General features: G+C 45.2%; 1 protein-coding gene across 1 annotated transcript in view; it reads right to left on the reverse strand.

The window, feature by feature from the left end:
- SEMA5A (semaphorin 5A) overlaps nt 1-22144 on the reverse strand; it is a 1250864-nt gene that overhangs the window by 535233 nt on the left and 693487 nt on the right.

The following is a 22144-nucleotide window of genomic DNA, read 5'->3' on the forward strand; positions in this document are numbered from 1 at the left end:
GTGCGATTTTTAAACTTTTTAGTTTTGCATTTTCTTGTCTTGTGGCCATCTCTAGAGGTGCTGAGGGGAGAGGAGGAATGAGGGGGTCTTAGAAGATCTCTGGGATTTTTTGCCACTCTGGAATTGGGGAGAAGAGGGTACTTCGGGCTGCTCGAGCCTTTTAAGACACTACTCAATACCTTTCAGCCATGTTAAAAAAAAATAATAATTTAACCCCCCCTCCTCCCCAGCATCTAGGTCTTCCAATCCACCCTTTCCTACACCACTCCCAGAACAGCAACAACAGGCAGCCCGCCCAGGCCCTATTCTCCTGGGGCTGTGCTTGAATCCCCTGACCACCAAAGGGAGAAGAGTGATAGAGACTGGAAATGAATCAGTGAGCATGTACGTGAGCATGAGAGAGAGTCTTCAGTCAGTGAGTAATGTGAGTGTGATATCAAATGTATGTGAGTAGCAGTTGGTCAGTGAGCATAAGAGTCAGCATGTATGTGAGCATGAGCAAGAGCAAATCAGTTAGTGAAACTTTGCAGAGGCTGCACATATAAAAAAGTTTGCCTGAATCGCTGAATTCCCCAAGCGAAGTAGTGAGTTCTCTCGGAGCTAACTCTCAAGCGGCTATCTTGGTCTTAGCGCAGGAGCGCCCCCCTGGTTCCACTCTGGTTAAGATGGAGCTCATTCCATCAGACTAAGCTTCCCCTTCCCCAGAATGTTTCCCAATGCCTAACAAATCTAAAACCCCTCTTTCCTGCACCATCGTCTCATCAATGCCTTGAGACTCTGGAGTGCAGCCTGCCTCTGGGGTCTCTGTATGGTTGCTTATTTTTATGAAGTACATTATCATGGTTAAGTGCAGAGAAATAAGAGATTTTTTCATATTCTACTGCAATGTTCCACAACCCTCCCCTAGAGCCAGTCTGGTTTTTAGGATTGCCAAATGAATATGCATGAGATAGATTTGTATACTCTGGGTCTCTACTGTATGCAAATCTCTCATGCATATCATTATTTTTATCCTGAAAACCTGACTGGTTAGGTGTGCCTCCAAGAGAGGCACACCTAACCAGTATTTCCAAATACAGTTCTAGTGTTCCATCTTTTGTTATTAATACTTTTTATTGAATGTAATCATAAACAATAAACTAATATTTATAGCATCAAGAACAATCTTTTGGGGGTTATTTTCTTTTATAATTTATTTATTTATTTTATTTTAAATCTTTTCTATACCGTCGTTTGGAGGATACCGTCACAACGGTTTACATCAAGGCACATAAAATTAATGATACTGAGATTTGAACATTTACAAGGGTGCCATAAGGTTCGGTAACATAGTTAGTGATCAATAATGTTAAATGTAATTAATCATGTCCATGTCTCTATCTCGGTTTTTATTACAGAATTAACTTTAAGATTGTGACTGGCCTTTAAGGACTACACACTTAGGGGGCAATTTTCAAAAGGAGTTATGCGCATAAATGTAACTACTATTGTAGCAATTTTCAAACGCTATTTACTCACGTAAAGTGCATTTATGTGAGTAAATCCTATGGACAATTCAATGGCATATATTGTAGCAATTTTCAAAAACCTACTTACTCGAGTAAAGTGCATTTACTCGAATAAAGCCCAGTTTTACTCAAGTAAATGCTTTTAAAAATCAGGCCCTTAGTGAGGGACAGCAAGTAAATTCTAGCATTATAATCCTCTCCCTCTCTCCTATAATTCTAGTTGTTATATATGCAGCAGGGAGTGCTCTGGCTGTATGGAACATTTAGTTCTGTGCTAGATAGTCTTATGGTTCTCATTCCTGTTTTTAAATTAATCTTTTCTGGCCGTGCAGCTCCTATCTAGGAAGGGGCTGGTGTACATAATAGAAGTTGGTTAGTATCTGCCAGCTCCACCTAATATTGCACACTGGGTCTATTCAGCTCCCCTCTTAATACATTAAAGCCTGCTGGAAAATCTCCATGACAATGCAGATGGAGCACCCACTCATGAAGGCTGTGCAAATTTTATTTTTAAGTCTAACATTCTTAACATTTCAAGATGTTTTTCTTCCTTTGTTTACCCTCTTCAATACTCCGAGCCAGGTTTGTGAAAATTACAGTAGCACCACAGAGAGAGGAAATGTATTAGCTCTTTGTCAGGAAACCCTCTGGAGACATATCATAGATTTAAAAAGTGGGCTATCGATTCACCTTCTTGTTTTCCTAGACAACATCAGAACAGTACTCTTTGTCCTTTTTAAGATGAAGACACTGATTAGGAAAGGCATTAAAGCAATTAGTAGTGGATTGGCCGGATGGCTGTGTACTGCCATATGAACCACCTAGATTCAAATTATAGGTTAGGTCTTCCACTCCCTATCTTGGCTCAGGCTGAGACTGTTGTGGGGGAGGGAGGAAGGCAAAAAAACCCCAAAAAACATTTAGTGACTGACTTTACAATTTAGAAGGGGATATAAACCAGGAGAAAAACTCCTGGGTGCTTGCAAATGAAGGCTCAGGGCACCCGAGCCCTGCTTCAGTTCTGATTGAAATGAAAGTCCGAAGCAGCAGGAAGAAACTGAAGGGGCCCTCTACCTACTGTAAAAAAAAAAAGCTTTCGTAATCGCTATTAGGGTTAGATATGATCTTCCATTTTAAGAAAAACATGAAGATAAATGTTAGTTAGGGAGTAAAAGGACAGCACTTTCAGTACAATAAGTTTCTTAATAAAACATTTGCAAAATGTCTTAAGTAGCTACTCAGAAAAAGAGCCATTCACATCGTGCAGCTTCTAGACGAGTATTGTGGCAGTTTATATTTGGCCCACTGCCAGTCACTACTTGTTTTGGAAATCATTTTATAGTGGAAAAGGCTCCTGAACTTTAAGTAACAACTCTCCAGCACCTGAAATAGAAGTCCTTTGGAATGGTGCAATAAAGCCTAACAGTTTTATAGGTTTATTGGCCAGTGTGCTGCATTCTCTGCTGCCAGTTTTGACATCTCAGAAGAGTTAAGCAAAGCTTATTCTGCATCCTAGGATTCTCAGAAGGAAACGACTCTTCTTAGCTTTGTGAACTTACTCTTGAGTAAAAGAAACTTGTAAGTAAATTGTAAAAATCAATTTCTATAAAAACTCAAACTAAAAATTATTGAAAACATTTTTCATTTGATTTTGGTTAAATCCAAGTCATAACCTATATATCCCCAAGGGTTTTTTAGGTGTGTTTCACCACAACTGCACGCTTAGGGGTAGATTTTCAAAAAGTACACGCGCGGATTGGAAGGGAATTTCCCAAACCCCTACTCTAACATCCCTTCCCCTATCCTAACTACCCGTATTTTTTTTGTTTTACCCTATGCTCCTGCAAAGGAGCAGGAGCAAGTTGCGTGCGCCAGAACTCTGCCAGCGCACAATCCCCCAGCTCAGCAGCAAATGGCCACTGTACCAGGCGCATCTAGCTCCGCCTTGTCCCCCCCCCCCCAGATCACCCCCTTTTAACACCCTGGCACTTACATGCATCCCGGGGTTTATACACATGACCGGGGCTGTTTGAAAATTGGCCTGGCGCGCGTAAGGCCCAGCCACACGCGTAAGCCCCGGGATTTACGCTCACTGGGGTTTTAAAACCTACCCCTTAATACTTTTGCCATTTCTGTCTGTACACGTGGAGGCCGATGCAAAAAAAGAAAGCCCCCTCCCTGGGGGTGCCATGCAATATTTAAATTAGGGATCAAATTGTTTTTTTTAATTTTAATTTTATTTTTATGCATTTCAAAAATTAGACATATTATAACAATGTGAAGAAATTAAGGGTGATACATCAACAGAGAATAAAGAATTAATAATCTTCCAACAAATCTTATAGGTACATTATAATACCCTATTTATGCCCACCCTAAAAAATAAAGGAATGCATGGGGGTACAGTAGCCTCATACATGGAGCGAAAAAATAGGAAATAAAGAAAAAAGAAAATACTAAGATAGCCTACTCTTTGCCTAATGTACTGATCAGGTCACATTTGGGTGAGCATCCAAAAAGAATTTCAACTGCGAAGGTTCAAAGAAAATGTAATCATTACCCTGATATTTTATATAACATTTACATGGATACCGAACAGTAAATTTGGAACATATCTTTAATGCCTCTGATCTCAAACTTAGAAATTTCCTTCGCCTATCTTGAGTAACTTTAGTGATATCGGGGTACACCCACACCTTTTGACCATAGAATAATTCTGCACTATTTCTAAAATACATTTGAAATATATTGTTCTTCTCAGCTAGAAAAGCAAAAGTCACTAATAGTATTCCTCTTTTAGTGATTATTTCTTCTTGAGATAGTTCCAAAAGATCAATCACATTCAACTGTTCTTCCACATTTCCTTGATCATTTCCAGCTTTCCTTTGCGGCAAAAAATATGCCTTAGTAACTAATGGGAGTGCTTCCTTCTGTATCTTTAACTTTTCAGTTAAGTAATTTTTGAATAGTTCCACAGGTGGTATCTGTGGTATAATGGGAAAATTCACAACTCTTATATTGGTACTCCTTAGAGAATTTTCTATATTTTCCAGTTTTTTGTTTTGGACATTTTCAGATTGGATTATATTTTGTTGATTTTTCTCAATCTGTTTCGATTTCTCTTCCATTTCTAAAACAGTTTTTTTCCTGTTTGCTTATTCTTTCTTCATTATACCGACTATTTTTATTTATTTCAAAAGTAGACCTTGACAAACCAATAATCGCATTTTCTATCGAAGCTAATGCCTCCCATAAAGTTTCCATTGATATTTTTGCAGGTTTTACCAGGAAAGGTCTTACTTGGATCTGTTCACCTCCTCGTGTGGCCCCAGCATCACTGTCCCGAATCGCTCCCAACGTCGGCTCAGCAGGGTTACCCGACTCTTGAAGTGGGGGTAGGCAAGCCCCCTATGGGGGGACCAAAGGTCTCTCCAACCGCCCGCCCTCCCTATCCCCTGCTCGGTCTCCTCCTTGGCAGCTCTCCCTCTGGGCTATCAGCTCAGCGGGGCTGTCCAAAGACGCCGAAGATGAATTCTGCGATTCTCAACCGTTGGGGTGGGGACGGCGTCACAGGCGCGCCAGGACTCAGCGAAATCTCTTCGGCCAATATCGGAGAGGCTCACTCTGCTTCTCCGATTACCACGGCCCTCGCTCCCGGCTCCATCGGCAAAGATGCAAAAAACTTTTCAATGGTAGGTTGTTGAGAACTCGGACTTTCAGTTACTGCTAGGCTTTCACGAAGCCTCGCTTTTCTCTTTGTGTGAGGCATGAAATTAGACGGTAATAACCCGAAAGTCAGGAAACAATGTAAAGCTGTAACAGAGAAAGCCTTCCGCACCTCTTAGTCAGTCGCCATCTTGGCCACTCCCCCCTAGGGATCACATTGTTAAGGAGGCGCTAGGGTTGCTTGTGTGCCCCTAGTGCCTCCATGACAGCGGGAGCCCACGAGCAGTCAGCTGTCAGCAGCCGTCCGCTGGTTAGGAAAACAGATGCTGAATTTATCGTCCGTTTCCCGAACCTGTCTGTTGGCACTATTTTTTTTACTTTTTTTAAAAAACTTTTTAAAAGTTTTCCTTCCTCCTATTTAATATTGCAATAGATATTAAGGGAGAGTGCTTTCGTGTGTGTGTTTGTGTGGTGTGTATGTGTATGTGAGACAGGGAGGCTTGGTTCCTGAACCTGGTTTTGGCCTGCAACTCCAGCTGACTTCTCAAGCCTGCTTCAGTTTGTGACTTGCTTCTTGAATCCAGTTCCTGGCCTGCCACTCCAACTCGCTATCAGTTCCTCTTCCTGCTTGCAACCTGGTAGATTACCCAGATTGTAGCCTGTACTGGACCTGCCCCAAGCCTTGGTACCGGAAAAACAATTTCATCTCTCAGTTTATTCTAAGAACAGTTACCTGCAAGAAACATTTTGTGATACTAATTACAATCCACTCTCTCTCTCTCTCTTTCTCCCCCCCCCCCCCACCTCTGTCATTAAAGTTGATCATAGAGAACTAATTAGTAGTGTAGTAGAAATGATGGACTCTGATGTGCAAGATCTTAAAATTCAGAATACACTGCCCTGTGTATTGCCATTTGGGTCAATATTTCACAGGCACAATTTTGAATTGGGTGCCTGAATTGGGAGACGGGAGACCAGCACCTTCCTGCCTTAGAGGATTTCTGCAGCCCACATCAGTCTTGGAGGAGAGGGGGCAGGTCATATATAGTTTCCCTTTGAAAATTAGTTGCAAGTAAGCATATACAAATGATGCATGTAAATTGCACTTGTTATTTCTGCAGGTGGCTAAAATATAATGTATGTGTGCTGTTTTCGTCCCCCCAGGAATGCCTTTTTAATGGAATGTGTGTAGTGAAATCGTACAGCTGTAGATGCTTTGAGAGGGACAATTTTTAGCCAGGACAATCTACTTGGATATAGTTATACCTATATTCCCAGGCAACTGCCTTTGAAAATTGTAAAAATGGCCCCTTAATCTATATGCTCCACTTTTTGTATCCACTGAATACAATTAAGATGAAATAACGAAAAAAAAAAAAAAAAAAGGCTGCATTGTATCCCGAGGCACCGTGTTTTATGTTGACACTCTTCAGCTTACGTGATGTTAGAAGAGAGGCACGTTAAGGTATTAGAAAACTGTAAAGATGCATGGTGGCTGATCAACATTGGTTAGTGGAAAAGAGACTAAAATGGAATTGTAATAATACATCAGGGTGAGTTGTCTGGGCGAGTCTGAACTGGGCACTTTTAATGTCTGATGGGACAGTCATATGGTTCAAAAGTCAAATATGGAATTTGGGAATTCTGGCGGATATGGAGTGATCTATGAGGAGCCAAATTCTTGCTACTGCCCACTCTTGTTATTTTCATCTCTATCAGCTATGCAAACTGCAAGTTCTGTTGGATGATGCTTTGAGGCTAACCACCAAATAAATGTGCGCGGCAGCATATGCGCACAAACGTGGCCATGAGCAGATCTATGCTAGTATTTTATAACCTATGCTTATGATTATACATGTGTTTTATAAATTATGTGTATCTCTACCCCACTACCCATGTGTATGTATGTAGGCTTACATGCCAATACATGCAAAGTATTGAAAGAATGTATGTCAATGCAATGAACACACATACTTTTCCTACCTATATTAAAAATATATTTGAGTATATTTTGCGCACGAAAATAAAGTAGGACTTAACATATATCGGGATTTATTCACATAAGCTGATCTATTTTGAAACATGCATGCTTCAGTTTTACCAATTAGCCCACCACTTCACCCAGTTCTTTTCCAGGTCATCAAGACCCTCCTGGTTCTTCAACCTAAAGTCCCATCCATTCACCCAGACCTCTGACCCAGTCAGTATTACAACTTAAACCCACTTATTATCACTTATGCCAAATAATTAGCAGGCATAAAATTACACGAGTGATTTTCCAAATTTATGTATATATATTTTATAATAGCAACTTTCACCCCATAATACCCCTAGACTGCTCCTTTTTTATATATGCAATGTGCACTCAAAAGTGAAAATATGTGCGAATTGTCAACTTTTATCAAATACGGAATATGTGAACAGAGGCTACTTACATGCGGATATGCTAATTTTAATGCAAATAATGTTGTGAAAATTCACCCCTTTGGTTTCATCTAGAATTGATTATCATAATGCATTACTTATTGGCTATCCAGTGATTTATATATGCTATTTGCAGCTTGTACAAAATTCAACTGTGTGCCTTGTAATGGCCTATGGAATGCTGTAAAGAATGATGCCAATATTGGCTAAACCAGTGATTCTTAACTGGTATGTCGCAACACACCTGTGTGTTGCCATGTACTGGCAGGTGTGTCGTGTGCTACCCGCAGCTGGTGTGGCCGAAGACCAGAGCCATTGGCCACTGCTGCCCAAGACCAGGCCGACGGGACCGAAGATCAGAGCCGCTGGCTGATGCTGACTGAGACCTTGCTGGCAGGGCCGAAGATCGAAGCTGCTGGCAGCCGCCACCCAAGACCAGACCGGCGCCGCCAAAGACAAGGTGTTCAGCTGGGTGGGGGGGGGGGGGGGTGTATTTGAGACAGGGAGGGAGCTTGTGTATGGTGTGTATTTGAGACAAGGATGGTGTGTGAATGTGTGTGTTTATATTTGGTATGTATGTGAGACAGGGAGGGTGCTTGTGTGTGTATGTGGGTGATGTATATGTGAGCTAGGGAGGGAGCTTGTGTGACTGTGTGTGTGTCGTATGTATGTGAGACAGGGAAGGTACTTGTGTGAGTGGGGGTGGGGGTGTATGTGAGACAGGGAGGGTGCTTGTGGGTGTGGTGTGTATGTGAGGCAGGGAAGGTGCTTGTGTGTGTATGTGATATGCATGTGAGAGATAGAGGGTGCTTCTGTGTGTGTGCACGAGAGGGAGATGAAGCATGTTTCTTTTTTGTATGGTGAGTTGTACAGGGAATGTCTAGTTCTGCTTTATACCTATTACTGAGGGTTGAGGGTGGGGGTGGGTTTAGCCTTGTGGCTATCATGTGTTCAGTGTGTCACACATGTGGGAACTATCTACCAAGTGTGTCCCGAAAGAAAAAAGGTTGAGAACCACTGGGCTAAGCTACAGTGGTTACCAATGGAAAATAGCATTTAGTTAAAAATTCTTTGCCAGCCATTCAAATCATTGCATGGTGGATGGTCCTAGGTGCCTGGAAGATGGGTTAAAAATGTTACAAAGTCATACATAAAGATGCCAGACTTGAGGAACCTCCTGTAAAATGTATAAGATGGCTAATTACCAAATAGAAGGCTTTTACATGTGTTGTTTCATGTTCGAGGAACAAATTAACCCTACAAGTTTGGATGGTGATTGATTATGTCTTTTACGAAGCTGTTCAAAATTTATTTTGTGAGGAGGCTTTTCATGAAATAGGATACGTTCTCTGGTTACTAGTTGGGGAAAAGGAAGCTAGCTGATGGGAGATTGTGCTAGGATTGGTATGTTGTCAAAAAGGAGTATGTCTTGATGTCTAGTGTATATGTCAATTTATATTTGACCTGTTTTTTATGTTTGTAAATGCTTTAAGTTCAATTTAAAAAATGACACACAGGCGCACATGTGCGCGCATTTGTCGGCCTGCGCCCAGGGCTGCGGCTATTTAATAACATCCCTGCATATCTGTGCATATCTTATAAAACAGCCTGTCCGTATGCACATGTGGACGTGCGCCAGTGCATGCAAAAGCTGCTTTTAACACATAAGTGGGAAATTTTAAAAAGCATGTGCGCCGATGCCATTGCCGCTTTTACCAGTTTCTCACCAACTCGCCCAGTTACCAGCTAGGTCCTCAACTGCCCCCCCGATTTGATAGCAAGTACATCCCCTAGTTACCCCAGACCCTTTCACCTCTCTGGAATGGCTTGGTTTTTTTGTTGGGTTTTTTTTTACTTATTTGTCATCCATAGCAGAACTAAAGTTACGTGGCAGGGAACCTTGGCGAGCGAGAGATCGCATAAGTATTTAGAGCTAATTTCTGGTTAACATCTTGACCCGCCAATGGCCCGCCTAGACCACACCCACACCTCACCCCGTTTTGAGAAGTTCCGCGATGTGCGCGCAGCAGCATTTACATGGGTATCTGGGCGGCTTTTAAAACCTACCCACTGCACGCAAGTCTGATATTCTCACGCATCCCCTAATTTGGGTGTGCGTCAGGCTTTTAAAATTCACCTTTATGTATTTTTCTTTTTATTATTTGACTGATTTGTCCATTTTTAGTGTTAGCTGCTGTCCCTTGTCTACACCTGTTATTGGTTATGGAGGGTTATAAGCATAACAAATAAATGACAGAGCTCTATGAACAGAAGTGATCATTTTTATAGCTCGTAGAAACTGCCTGAAGTTAAGAGGTTGTGAGATGAAGACTTATAATATGTGCTGTATGGGAATGAATGAATGGACTTTGTGAGACAACAAGAAAAGTAATTGCACACTGATCACTTCTACCACTTCATTTGGTACCGGAAAAACAATTTCATCTCTCAATTTATTCTAAGAACAGTTATCTGCAAGAAACATTTTGATATACTAATTACAATGCACTCTCTCTCTTCTCCCCTCCACCCCCCCCCCCCCCACCTCTGTCATTAAAGTCGATCATAGAGAAGTAATTAGTATTGTAGTAGAGATGATGGAATCTCATTTGCAAGATCTTAAAATTCAGAAACTATTTAGGTTCCGTACTAGCGCTCTTCATTCTGTGATGGTAACCTAGGACTGGTGCAGCCCTATCCACCTCCTATACAATCTTATTAAGGATCTGCATTTGAATGGTTAATCCAAAATGAAATAGCCTTTTCTGGTTTGAATGGCACAAACTGCATTGACAGTGCTTCCAAATGGAATGAACATTTTTATTTTATTTGTTTTCAGCAATTTGTACGCTCAGTTCGGTAGCTTGTGCATATATCAATATTTAGAAACAGAGAAGCATGACGGCAGAAAAAGACTGTATGACCCATCCAGTTTGCCCATCTATCCAATTAATTTACCATTATAATTCTTATCACATCCTTAGAGATCCCCTGTATTTAACCCATTCTTTCCTGAATTTAGATACTGTTTTTGTTTCCACCACTGCCACTGGAAGGCTGTGCCATGCATCCACCACTCTCTCTGTAAAGAAATATTTCCTAAGATTACTCCTGAGTCTACTCCCTTTCAATCTCATCACATGATCCCTCATTCTAGAGCCTCCTTTCCATTGAAAAAGGGCCACAGGATTGCTGTGCATAGAATCATTTGAGATAACTGAATGTCTCTTTCATATCTCCCCTAACTCACCTTTCCTCCAGGGTGTACATGTTTAAATTTTTGAGTCTATCCCTATATGCTTAAATATGAAGACCAGTGGCCATTTCAGTAGCCACCCTCTGGACCGACTCCATCCTCTTTATATCCTTTTGAAGGTGAGTTTTCCAAATTCATGCAAACTATTCCAAGTCAGGCCTCACCAGGGACCTATACAGGGGCAATGTCACCTCCCTTTTTCTGCTGACCATTCCTCTCCCTATGCAGCCAAGCATCTTTCTGGCTTTTTCCATCGCTTTATCCACCTGTTTGGCTACCTTAATATCATCAGTTACAATTACCCCCAGATCCCGCTCTTTCTTTGTGCTTAGAAGAATTTCACCTCCAGTACTCTACATTTCCCTTGGGTTTTTGCATACAAATTGCCAAATTGTGAATGCAAGCTACTGAACTGTGTGCATAAATAGCCAAACACAAGAAAAGGAAAAAAAAAATAAGAAAAAGAAAACATTGAACTGATAAGGAAATCCCCACTGATACAAACTGAAGCTACAAATTAATGGGCATGTGTATCCCTAATTCTTATATGAATCCTCTAAAGTTAGGGTGTGCTACTGCACTTTTCAATTGGAACCATGGTTACATGTACTCATGACATAATAACTCTACATACTACTATGTACAACTTCACTGTTTAATTTGATTTAGTGTGTATGGATTCTGTTTGTAGATGCTAGATAAGACCAAAATAGGTGAAAAAATGAACAAACTTTGGAGTCTATGTATATATAAAAAATGCAGTGGTAAAGTACACTTTGTAAGGATCTGTTGCTTGACTATACGATCACTTAAGCCCCTAAGTCTCTCTGCTTCTGCAGGCCAGTGTTGAGCTGGCACAAATCCAGTCCTAAAGCTGTTTTGCTCCTGTTTGCACAGCCTAGAAACCCCTTGTATTGCATGGGCTGCAGAGGTGCTGCTAGGTCATGCTGCAAGGATGATGCTTATGCTTGTTATCGTTACTGATTACTGATTTTTGCTTGTTCTTCTCCCTCTTGCATCTTCATCTGATGCAATGCACTGTTTGCATATAAACCGCAATGATGGATGTTTAAAACTGATGATGCAACATTGCAAGAAAAGTGTGCAAAAAAATGTCAAGTCCTAGAGCCTGGGGTGAATTAATTGTGCTGTCAGGCGAGTGATATAGTATGAAATTTACATTTGCCCACTGGCTTAGGAAAATTAGCTGCTGATAAATTATTAGTGAATGCATATGTCATACCTACAATGAGCTCACAGAGAAAAGGAAGGAAATGAGCAGGATATATAAAGATTTTCAACAATAATTAAAGCTCATAGATTGGACCAATATCTGCAATAGGAAAGATAACCTGGAAGTTTCTAGAAAACATGACCTGGTCTAGAGTCTGTCAGCTTAAATTTAAGGCTATAAAATGCAGGGTCATGCATTTGGGTTGCAAAAACCCAAGGCACTAGTACAGTATAAGGTTGCTTCGCATAAAACAGGGGAAAGATCTGGCAGTGATCATATCTGATGATCTTAAGGTAGATGAGGCAAAAGCAAAAGGCAGAAGAATGCTTGAGTGCATAGGGAGAGGAATAGCTAGCAGAAAAGGGGAGGTGATATTGTCCCAGTATAAATTTCTGGTGAGTCTTCATTTGGATTACTGTAAACAATTCCTGAGACCCCTATCTTCAAAAGTATATACACCGGATAGTTGGTCCAGAAGGTAGCTATTAAAATGGTCAATAGTCTTCAAAATAAAGTTTTTGGGGACAGACTTATAGAAATAAACATGTATACCCTGGAGGCAAAGAGAGATGGGAGAAAAATGACAGAAACATTTAAATAGTTCTAAAGAATAAATACACAGGAGGCAGGCCTCTTTCAAAGAAAGAAGGTTCTAGAAGGAGGTGTCAGAGATGAGGGTGAAAGGGGGTAGTCTCAGGAGTAAGTAAAAAAAATATTTCTTTACAGAAAGGGTGGTAGAACATATGGAAGAGCTTTCCCTGTGGAGGTGGTGGAGACAAGAACACTATCGGATTTCAAGAGAACATAGGACAAGTACAGAGGATCATTGAGGGGAGGGACTACAAAGCTAACCGGGAGATATATAGGCAGATTAGATTGGCTATATGGTCTTTATGTGCCATCACGTTCAATGTTTCTATTGCTCTAGAAATTGTTTTCAGCCTTAGAGAAGTTATCACTTCAAATCACAAAAATCTTACAAAAATTGACACTGTAACCCAATAAACTGCTTTATTTACAGTGCAGAAATTACCAACAGTTTGCTTACTTTCAGCAAAACAAATTCAGGTTAAAACATTCACATTCAGTCATCTCACTAGAAGTAAACCATCTATGTTAAAGGGACTGCCTTCCCCTTCTTACTCATGGTTAGGACAGAAATGTTACAGGAGCTGATTTCTCCTGGAGTCCCTAGGGCCCTTCTTCCTTCCCCTTGGGTAGTACTCTTTACCTTGCTCTCAGGGCCCTGCACTTAGAGCTACTTGGTTGCCTTATACTTTTTAAGGTGGATTAGGCATCTGGCCTGGTTAAGGAGGGTTTTCAGGGACACTCCTTCACATACCTTCACATATCTTCCCCCTCAGTTCTGATATATCGGGTCAAGTATCTCTACTCAACCTGGATCTCTTTCAGGGAAGTGTGTTCTCTCTCTCCAGTTTATTTCCTCAGCCTGAACTTGGATTGACCCTTCCCCTGTATCTAAGGGTCCTTTCCATTTTATATGTTTTCTGTACCATTTCCCTGACATCTTGCCACTTAAACCTGGGGTAATGGCTAAAAAAACCTCCTTTTCCATTTTTGGTAGAGTTACCCTTAACCAAACTCCAGCTACCAGAACCATCCACTGTGCCCTTTATCCAGTGAATTCCCATATTTTTTACATGAGTTCATATGAAGCTCTGTATTTCAATCCTCTTCCTCAAGGTACATTCTTTCTGGCCCTTGTTGCTGATTCTTGAAGTTTTACTGTAAACCGATCTGATGTTTCTTTACGAAGTTTGGTATATAAAAGCCACAAATAAATAAATAAATAAATAACTGCACTAACCACATCTTCTGGCAACATATTCCAGAGTTTAATTGTGCGTCGAGTGAAAAAGAACTTTCTTCGATTAGTTTTAAATGTGCCACATGCTAACTTCATGGAGTGCCCCCTAGTCTTTCTATTATCCGAAAGAGTAAAAAACCAATTCGCATCTACCCGTTCTAGACCTCTCATGATTTTAAACACCTCTATCATATCCCCCCTCAGCCATCTCTTCTCCAAGCTGAAAAGTCCTAACCTCTTTAGTCTTTCCTCATAGGGGAGCTGTTCCATTCCCTTTACCATTTTGGTCGCCCTTCTCTGTACCCTTCTCCAGTGGTGAAGATCTCTTGGTCTCCTGTTTGTGCCACCTCCTGGCTTCAACACCCACTGGGTACCTTCTCAGTGAGCCACCAGCTGTCCTAGCTGGCCCAAGGGTACACGGATTCAACAGTTTGCAAAGCCATGGACCCGGCAGGCAACATGGGCTTATCCCGGAATTGCACAGCGGTTGCAACAGCAGCAAATCTGCATTGACTCCCTGATGACTACCGTACAGAGGCTGGCTGATTGGATAGATGGAGTCCCTGCATTCATACCTCCGGTACCAGTGGCCACAGCTGATCTCGGACCGGCCACGCCCTCACAACTGCCAGCACCTTCACGATACTCTGGGGAAGCGAAGCTCTGCCGCGGATTCCTCAGTGTTACATCCGATTCAACCTACTGCCAGCCTAGTTTCCTACAGATCGGATTAAAACCAGCTATATTATTTCGTTGCTGGATGGGAAACCCCTGGCTTTGGCTTCCCCACTATGGGAGCGTCAGGACCCCTGTCTTGCGAATCTGGAACAGTTTGTCGCAGCCTTTCAACATGTCTTCGATGAGCCCTCTCGTAGACCCACAGCCGCTACTGAGCTACTCCAGCTGCGCCAAGGCAATCGGTCCCTTGCTGAATATGTGGTGGAATTCCATACCCTGGCAGCTGAGCTAGACTGGAGGGATGACAGCCTCCATGGCATCTTCCTAGAAGGGATCTCTCCAAGACTTCAAGACGAGTTAGCATCAAGGGATCTTCTGGATGACTTGAATAGCCTGATTGATCTGGCTGGGTGGATTGACCGCCGAATCCAATGCCGCTTTCGTGAGGGGAAGTCCGATTGTAAGCCCGGTAACACGGGATCTACATTTCCTTGACCGGTACCTTCCTCCCCTGCCTCACCCGGAGACCAAGGCGTGGAACCTATGCAATTGGGTCAAGGTCTGATCTCGCAGGAGGAGAGAAGACGGCGCCACACTCAGGGCCTGTGCCTATATTGCGGAGGCAAGGGACACTTTCTAGCTCAATGTGGTGAGCGTTCAGGAAACGCCAGAACCTAGGGATCATTGGGGAGCTGACCCTAGGTAATATAAGTTCTGCCTCCTCATGCACTGTGCATGTTACCCTCATCTACCCCGGGGGCACGTTTGATACTCTGCTTTAGTTGATTCCGGAGCAGGAGGGAATTTCCTCCTTGCAGCCTCGTCCAGCAATTGCAAATTGGGGTCCAACCCCAAACTCCTCCTATCCGAGTATCTTCCATTCACGGGTACTCTCCTCCCAGGGAGTATTTCTACTTGCACCCAATCCTTGGTTCTCCACACAGGCCTCCTACACTTGGAGGAGATCTCCTTCCTTATATTGGAGAGGTCTATTCACCCCATCATCTTGGGCTTGCCCTGGCTACAGAAGCATTCCCCAGTGATTCACTGGGACACTCTGCAGATCGCAGCTTGGGGCCCGTCCTGCTTCGACTCCTGCCTGACTAATATTCCTCGTCCCAGTGTGCCTCTCCTGACCACACCCATGGCACTCCTGCCACAGTACCAAGACTATGAAGATGTCTTCTCTAAGGAGAAAGCTGAACTCCTTCTGGAGAACCAGCCCTTTGACTGTGCCATAAATCTAATCCCGGGTACTACACCTCCTAGGGGATGGGCCTACCCCTTGTCACTTCCAGAGACTCAAGCCATGTCCTTATACATTCAGGAGAATTTGGACAGGGGCTTCATTTGGCCCTCTAATTCCCCCACCGGGGCTGGCTTCTTCTTTGTGGCCAAAAAGGATGGGTCACTCCCACCCTGCATTGATTACCGTGGCCTCAACACCATCACGCGGCGGGATAGATATCCGTTGCCTCTGATCCCTGAGTTGCTAGACCGTCTGCAAGGAGCTAAGATCTTCACCAAGCTGGACCTTCGGGGTGCATATAATTTGGTACATATACGACCCGGCGTCGAATGAAAGACCGCAATTCAATACCAGAGACGGGCACTACGAATATTTGGTCATGTCCTTTGGCTTATGCAATGCCCCTGCGGTCTTCCAGAACCTTATGAATGAGGTCTTAAGGGATATGCTGCACACGTCGGTCATAGTGTACCTTGATGACGTCTTGATCTATTCGAAGGATTTACCCATACACCGCATACAAGTGCGGCGAGTACTATGGAAACTCCGCGATAATCGCCTCTTCGCCAAGCTAGAGAAGTGCCAGTTTGAGCAGGAATCCTTACCGTTCCTTGACTATATAGTCTCATCCACGGGCTTCCATATGGACCCTGATAAGGTGGTGGCCATTCGAGATTGGCCACAACCGGTAGGGGTTAAAGCTCTACAACGCATCCTGGGCTTCGCCAATTTCTATCGCCAGTTCATACCCCACTACTCTCGAATGGTGGCCCCACTTACAGCCCTTACCAGGAAGGGTGCCGATGTGAAGAATTGGTCTCTGATGGCAATAAGTGCCTTCCAGAATCTGAAGGAAGCCTTTCTTCTTGATGTCTGCCTCCACCACCCGCATTTGCAGCGCCAGTTCATCGTGGAAGTGGACACGTCGGACCTTGCAGTAGGGGCTGTCCTGAGCCAGTTATCCACTAAAGGCAAACTCCTACCCTGTTCCTATTACTCTCGAAAATTCTCTCCGGCGGAGAAAAACTATGGGATTGGCGATAAGGAGCTCCTGGCTATCAAGCTCGTGCTAGAGGAGTGACGGCAATGGCTGGAGGGGGCCCGATACCCCGTGATCGTTTATACGGATCATAAAAACCTGGAATCCTTGTGCCGGTCCCAACGCCTGAATTCTCGACAAGCGCGATGGTCACTCTTCTTTAGCAGATTTAATTTCCACCTCCAATACAGGCCAGCCTCCAAGAATATTAGGGCAGGTGCCCTCTCATGCACGGCTGAAACTGAAGATAACCCGGAACCACCCCGATATATCCTTGATCCAGCCAAGGTCCTCCTTGCAGCATCAGAGGTGGTTCCTATGGGTAAGACTGTCATACCCGCTCACCTGCGCAAGAAGGTGTTGTCATGGGCTCATTACTCCTTGACCGCAGGACATTCGGGTGTTGCTCGGCCTTGGACCTGCGAACGAATATTACAGGTGGCCTCAGGTCAAGAGATGTTCGTCTTTACGTTAGCTCCTGTCCAACCTGTGCTCGACAGAAGACGCCGCCTGGTCGTCCCTGGGGGCTCCTTCAGCCATTGACTATCCCCACCGAGCCTTGAACCCATTTGTCTACCGACTTCATAGACTTGCCATGGTCTGAATGGAAAACTGTGATATGGGTCACGATCGATAGGTTTTCGAAGATGGCCCACTTCGTCCCCCTCTCTAAGTTACCAACGGCACCTGAACTCGCCAGTCTGTTCACCCTGCACATCTTCCGTCTACACGGACTTCCCTTCCATATTGCCTCCGACCGGGACTCACAATTCACGGCAAAATATTGGAGGGCACTCTACAGAAAATTTGGGTCCAGTTGGACTACACGACCGCCTTTCATCCCCAAGGTAATGGCCAAGCGGAGCGCACGAACCGGACTCTGAAAGCCTTCCTCCGAGCCTTTGTGGGAGATCTACAAAACGATGGTGCCACTACTCCCATTGGCAGAATTCTCCTACAATCACCATAGGCATTCGGCCACTGGTAGACCACCCTTCCTTTACCATTGGTGGTCCCATCACCTGCCGTGCAGCTCACAGCCCAGCAACTACGCAGCCTCTGGAGCTCTACTCATGAGAAACTACAACACACCGCAGTCATGGCGAAGAAGTACGTGGACCGTCTGCGACGTCCCGCCCCAGCATTCCTTCCCAGGGACAAGGTATGGTTAAGTACCAAACACCTTCGCCTGCGGGTTCCATCTATGTGCTTGGCTTCAAGGTACATTGGCCCATTCCCCATCACGGAATGGGTGGGTGGTGTCTCCTACCGACTTCGCCTTCCCGCTACGCTCCGAGTGCATAATGTTTTTCATGACTCGTTGCTCAAGCCGTTGGTCTTGTCCGTCTTCCATAACAAGATTCCTGAATCTGCTGCTCCCGCAGCCCAGGAACATATGGTCTACCAAGTAAAGGACATCCTGGATGTACGGTTCCACCACCACAGATGGGAGTACCTCCTTTCATGGGAGGGCTACGGTCCCAAAGAGAACACATGGGAGCAGGCCTCTAACGTCCTGGACAAGGGCCTTCTCCGCCAGTTCCACTTGGATCATCCAGCAAAGCCAGAACCCCCGGGAAGGGGGCGTAAGAGGGGGGGGTACTGTTACGGTACCGGGCCGTGCCCCAGTCCCTCCACTCACCTCGGGGCCTGCCCAGCCCGCTGTTGGTCCATTGCGGCCAGCAGGCCCCATCGGGGTCTCTCCCATGGCACTCCCTCTGTTGCGGCTGGCCCCGCCCCCTAGGCGCATGCGCTCAGGAGCTCCAGATTTAAAGGGGCCAGGGCGGGAACAGGCAGGACAGCCCCCAGATGACTTCAGACGCTGCAGCGGTATTTAAACCCTGCAGCTAGGCCTGGGCCTTTGCCTTGCAACGAGGTTCACTCTGGTAAGAGTTGCTAGTTGCTGCTTCGGATCCTTTGGCTTCTGACTTCGGCTTCTGACTCCTGGCTTCTGACTCCGGCTTCCGTCCACAGACTTCTGATTCAGCTTCATCCTTTGGCTTCTGACTTCGGCTTCTGACTCCTGGCTTTTGACTCCGGCTTCCATCCACAGACTTCTGATCCAGCTTCGTCCTTTGGCTTCCGACTTCGGCTTTGTCCAGGAGGCCTCGCCTAAGTCCAAGTGGCTCTGTTCCTCACGAGCTCCTCTCGGGGGGACCGCGGGCTTCCAGTGGTGAAGTTCCAGTTGACCTTCTGGCCCCAGCTCTTTGTCTCCATTCCCTGGATACTGCCTCGCAGGAGACCACTCGTAAGTCCAAGTGGCCCAGGTCCTCACGGGCTCCTCCTGGGGGGACCTCAGGTCTCCAGTGGTGAAGATCTCTAGATCTCCTGTCTGTGTCGCCTCCCGGCTTCGACACCCACTGGGTACCTCTTCAGTGAGCCACCAGTTGTCCTAGCCGGCCCAAGGGTCCATGAATTCAACACTTGACCCATGAAGGATGGGGAGAAGATGAAAATTCCCAAGGAAGAACAGAGAGCTTTTTTAAGGGAAGCAGCATTACCTTAAAAGATACAAGCATGGCCTGGTACCGTAACATCAGGCTCCAAGGATTCTTATCCCTTTCTCACTCTCATCTCTGGTCTTTTCCGCCTCCTCCACTTTCTAATGGTTAGTGGCTCAATCCTTCTGAATATGACCTGATTCCTCTTCAGCCAGCTGGACATCCTGGCTCATCATCATCAGCACATTTTTGGTCTCTCCCATTTAGTGCAAATGCTACTGGTTCTTGCCATTTCTTCTTTAGCACGATGATCTAATAAGTTGTATCATCTTACTCTCCACTTGGGTTGCAATCTCTTTCACCTCAGCCACCAGCTGTAGCCATTCGCCTCTCTGCTTGGCCTGGACTCCTGCGAGTGGGCTACCCAGTTCCTCTACAATGGCCAGCTTCCCTGGTTGCATTATCTCTCTTTCAAGGGCCACACCTTTTGCAGTTCAGCGCAGTTGCTTAGCTGTAACAGATGTTCTCCTAGGACAGCAGGATGTTAGTCCTCACATGTGGGTGACATCATCCGATGCAGCCTGGCACGGAAAACGTTTGTCAAAGGTTCTAGAAGCTTTGACCAGCAGACTGAGCATGCCCAGCCTGCTAATATCAGCGCGTCCACTCGAGGTCCCCCTTCAGTCTCATAACATAACAAAATATGAGTGAAAAAATAAAACAAACCAAAAGGAGAACCCAACTCCATGGGGAAGCGGGTGGGATTCCTGAGGACTAACATCCTGCTGTCCTAGGAGAACATCTGTTACATGTAAGCAATTGCGCTTTCTCCTAGGACAAGCAGGTTGGTAGTCCTCACATATGGGTGAAAACCAATCTCCAGACTGCCCCTGCTAACAGGAGAGACCAACAATGACCAAACAAGGTGCCAACAGGCACAATACAACTGCAGGACTGTGGAACAGTATGGGACTGTCTGGTTCCCACAAAAGCATGAAAAGTTGGGTCAGGCCTAGAACAGGTTGCGCAGGATCAATTGACCAAAAACACTGTCCTGACACCCGTCTTTGTCCAAGCAATAATGAGCTGCAAACATGTGAAGAGAACTCCAGGTTGCGGCCCAACAGATCTCAACGATGGGGACAGCACGCAAATGTGCCACCGACATCACCATAGCCCGCATACAGTGAGACTTTACTCTGCTGGCTAGCAGAAGGCCTGCCTGCGCATAGCAGAAGGCGATGTAATCTGCCGGTCGGTTTGACAAGGTCTGTTTACCTACCGCCACACCCAGTCTGTTTGAATCAAAGAACACGAAGATCTGGGTAGACTGTTTGTGCCATCAGTGCGATCAAGGTAGAAAGCCAAGGCCCTTTTACAATCCAAGGTATGAAGAGTCCGTTCCCCCGGGAGGGAATGAGGCCTCGAAAGAAAGTGGGTAAAACGATGGACTGATCGATATGAAAATCAGTTACAACCTTGGGCAGAAACTTCAGATGCGTTCGCAAGACCCACAATCGTGAAAGAACTTCGTGTATACTGTGCACGTAACCAGAGCCTGAAGCTCACTGATCCTACGAGCCAAAGTAATTCCCACCAGGAATATGACTTTCCAGGTGAGGAACATCAGGTCCCAAGATTGCAGCAGCTCAAAGGGAGGACACATGAGCCACACCAGGATAACACTGAGGTCCCAAGACACAACTGGAGACCGAAGAGGGGGCTTCAGCTGGAGGAGGCTCCATATGAAATGACACACTAAAGGTTAGACTGAAACAGGCGTGCCAGCGACACCTCGATGGTACGCGCTGACAGTGCTGAGGTGCACCGTAACTGAGCTAGTCTGAAGACCATACTCGGACAGATGCCTCAGGTAGTCCAACAGCCGGGGGAGGGGGCATGAAATAGGATCTAGATCATGACCCGCGTACCAGAGGGAAAATTGTTTCCACTTCAAGCTGTAGGACTTCCTGGTGGAGGGCTTTCGAGATGCCACTAGGACCTGGGAGACACAGCCTGAGAGCTCCAAGGGTTGGAGGACTATGCACTCAACATCCAAACTATGAGGACCAGTGCCTGGAGGTTCGGATGGTGCAAGGTGCCCTGATTCTGCGAGATGAGATCAGGCGCCATCCCCAGCTGGATGGGTACTTGCACCAACAGGTCCTGCAGAAGCAGGAACCAGAAGCAGGAACCAGACCTGTCGGGGCCAAGAAGGTACCACAAGTGTCATGGTCCCTCTGTCCTGCTGCAGCGGGTTTGACAGCTGACGCTCAATTTTGCCGGTGTCGGTTCTCGATCCTGCTGATAGCCATGGGTTCGGAAACCGGACGCCGGCAAAATTGAGCATCTGGTTTTTAACCCATGAGCCACGGGCCGATTTCAAATTTATTTTTTTTTACTTGTTTTAACTTTCAGGACCTCCGACTTAATATCGCCATGATATTAAGTCGGAGGGTGCACAGAAAAGCAGTTTTTACTGCTTTTCTGTGCACTTTCCCGGTGCCGGCAGAAATTAGTGCCTACCTTTGGATAGGCGTTACTTTCTGTATCGTGCGGGAATGACTAATAGGGCCATCAACATGCATTTGCATATTGCGGGCGCTATTAGTCTCGGGGGCGTTGGACGCGCGTTTTCGACGCGCTATTACCCCTGACTGAATAAGGGGTAAAGCTAGCGCATCGAAAACGCTCGTCCAAATGCAGGTTAACAGGTTGTACTGTATCGGCCTGATAGTTAGGCTAGAAATGTTACAGGAGCTGGCATCTCCTAGAGTACCTGGGGCCCGTCTCCCTTGCCCCTAGGGCTGTTCTGTTTTGA

This window comes from Rhinatrema bivittatum, chromosome 2 (genome assembly GCF_901001135.1).
Source record: "Rhinatrema bivittatum chromosome 2, aRhiBiv1.1, whole genome shotgun sequence".
NCBI classification, from domain to species: domain Eukaryota; kingdom Metazoa; phylum Chordata; class Amphibia; order Gymnophiona; family Rhinatrematidae; genus Rhinatrema; species Rhinatrema bivittatum.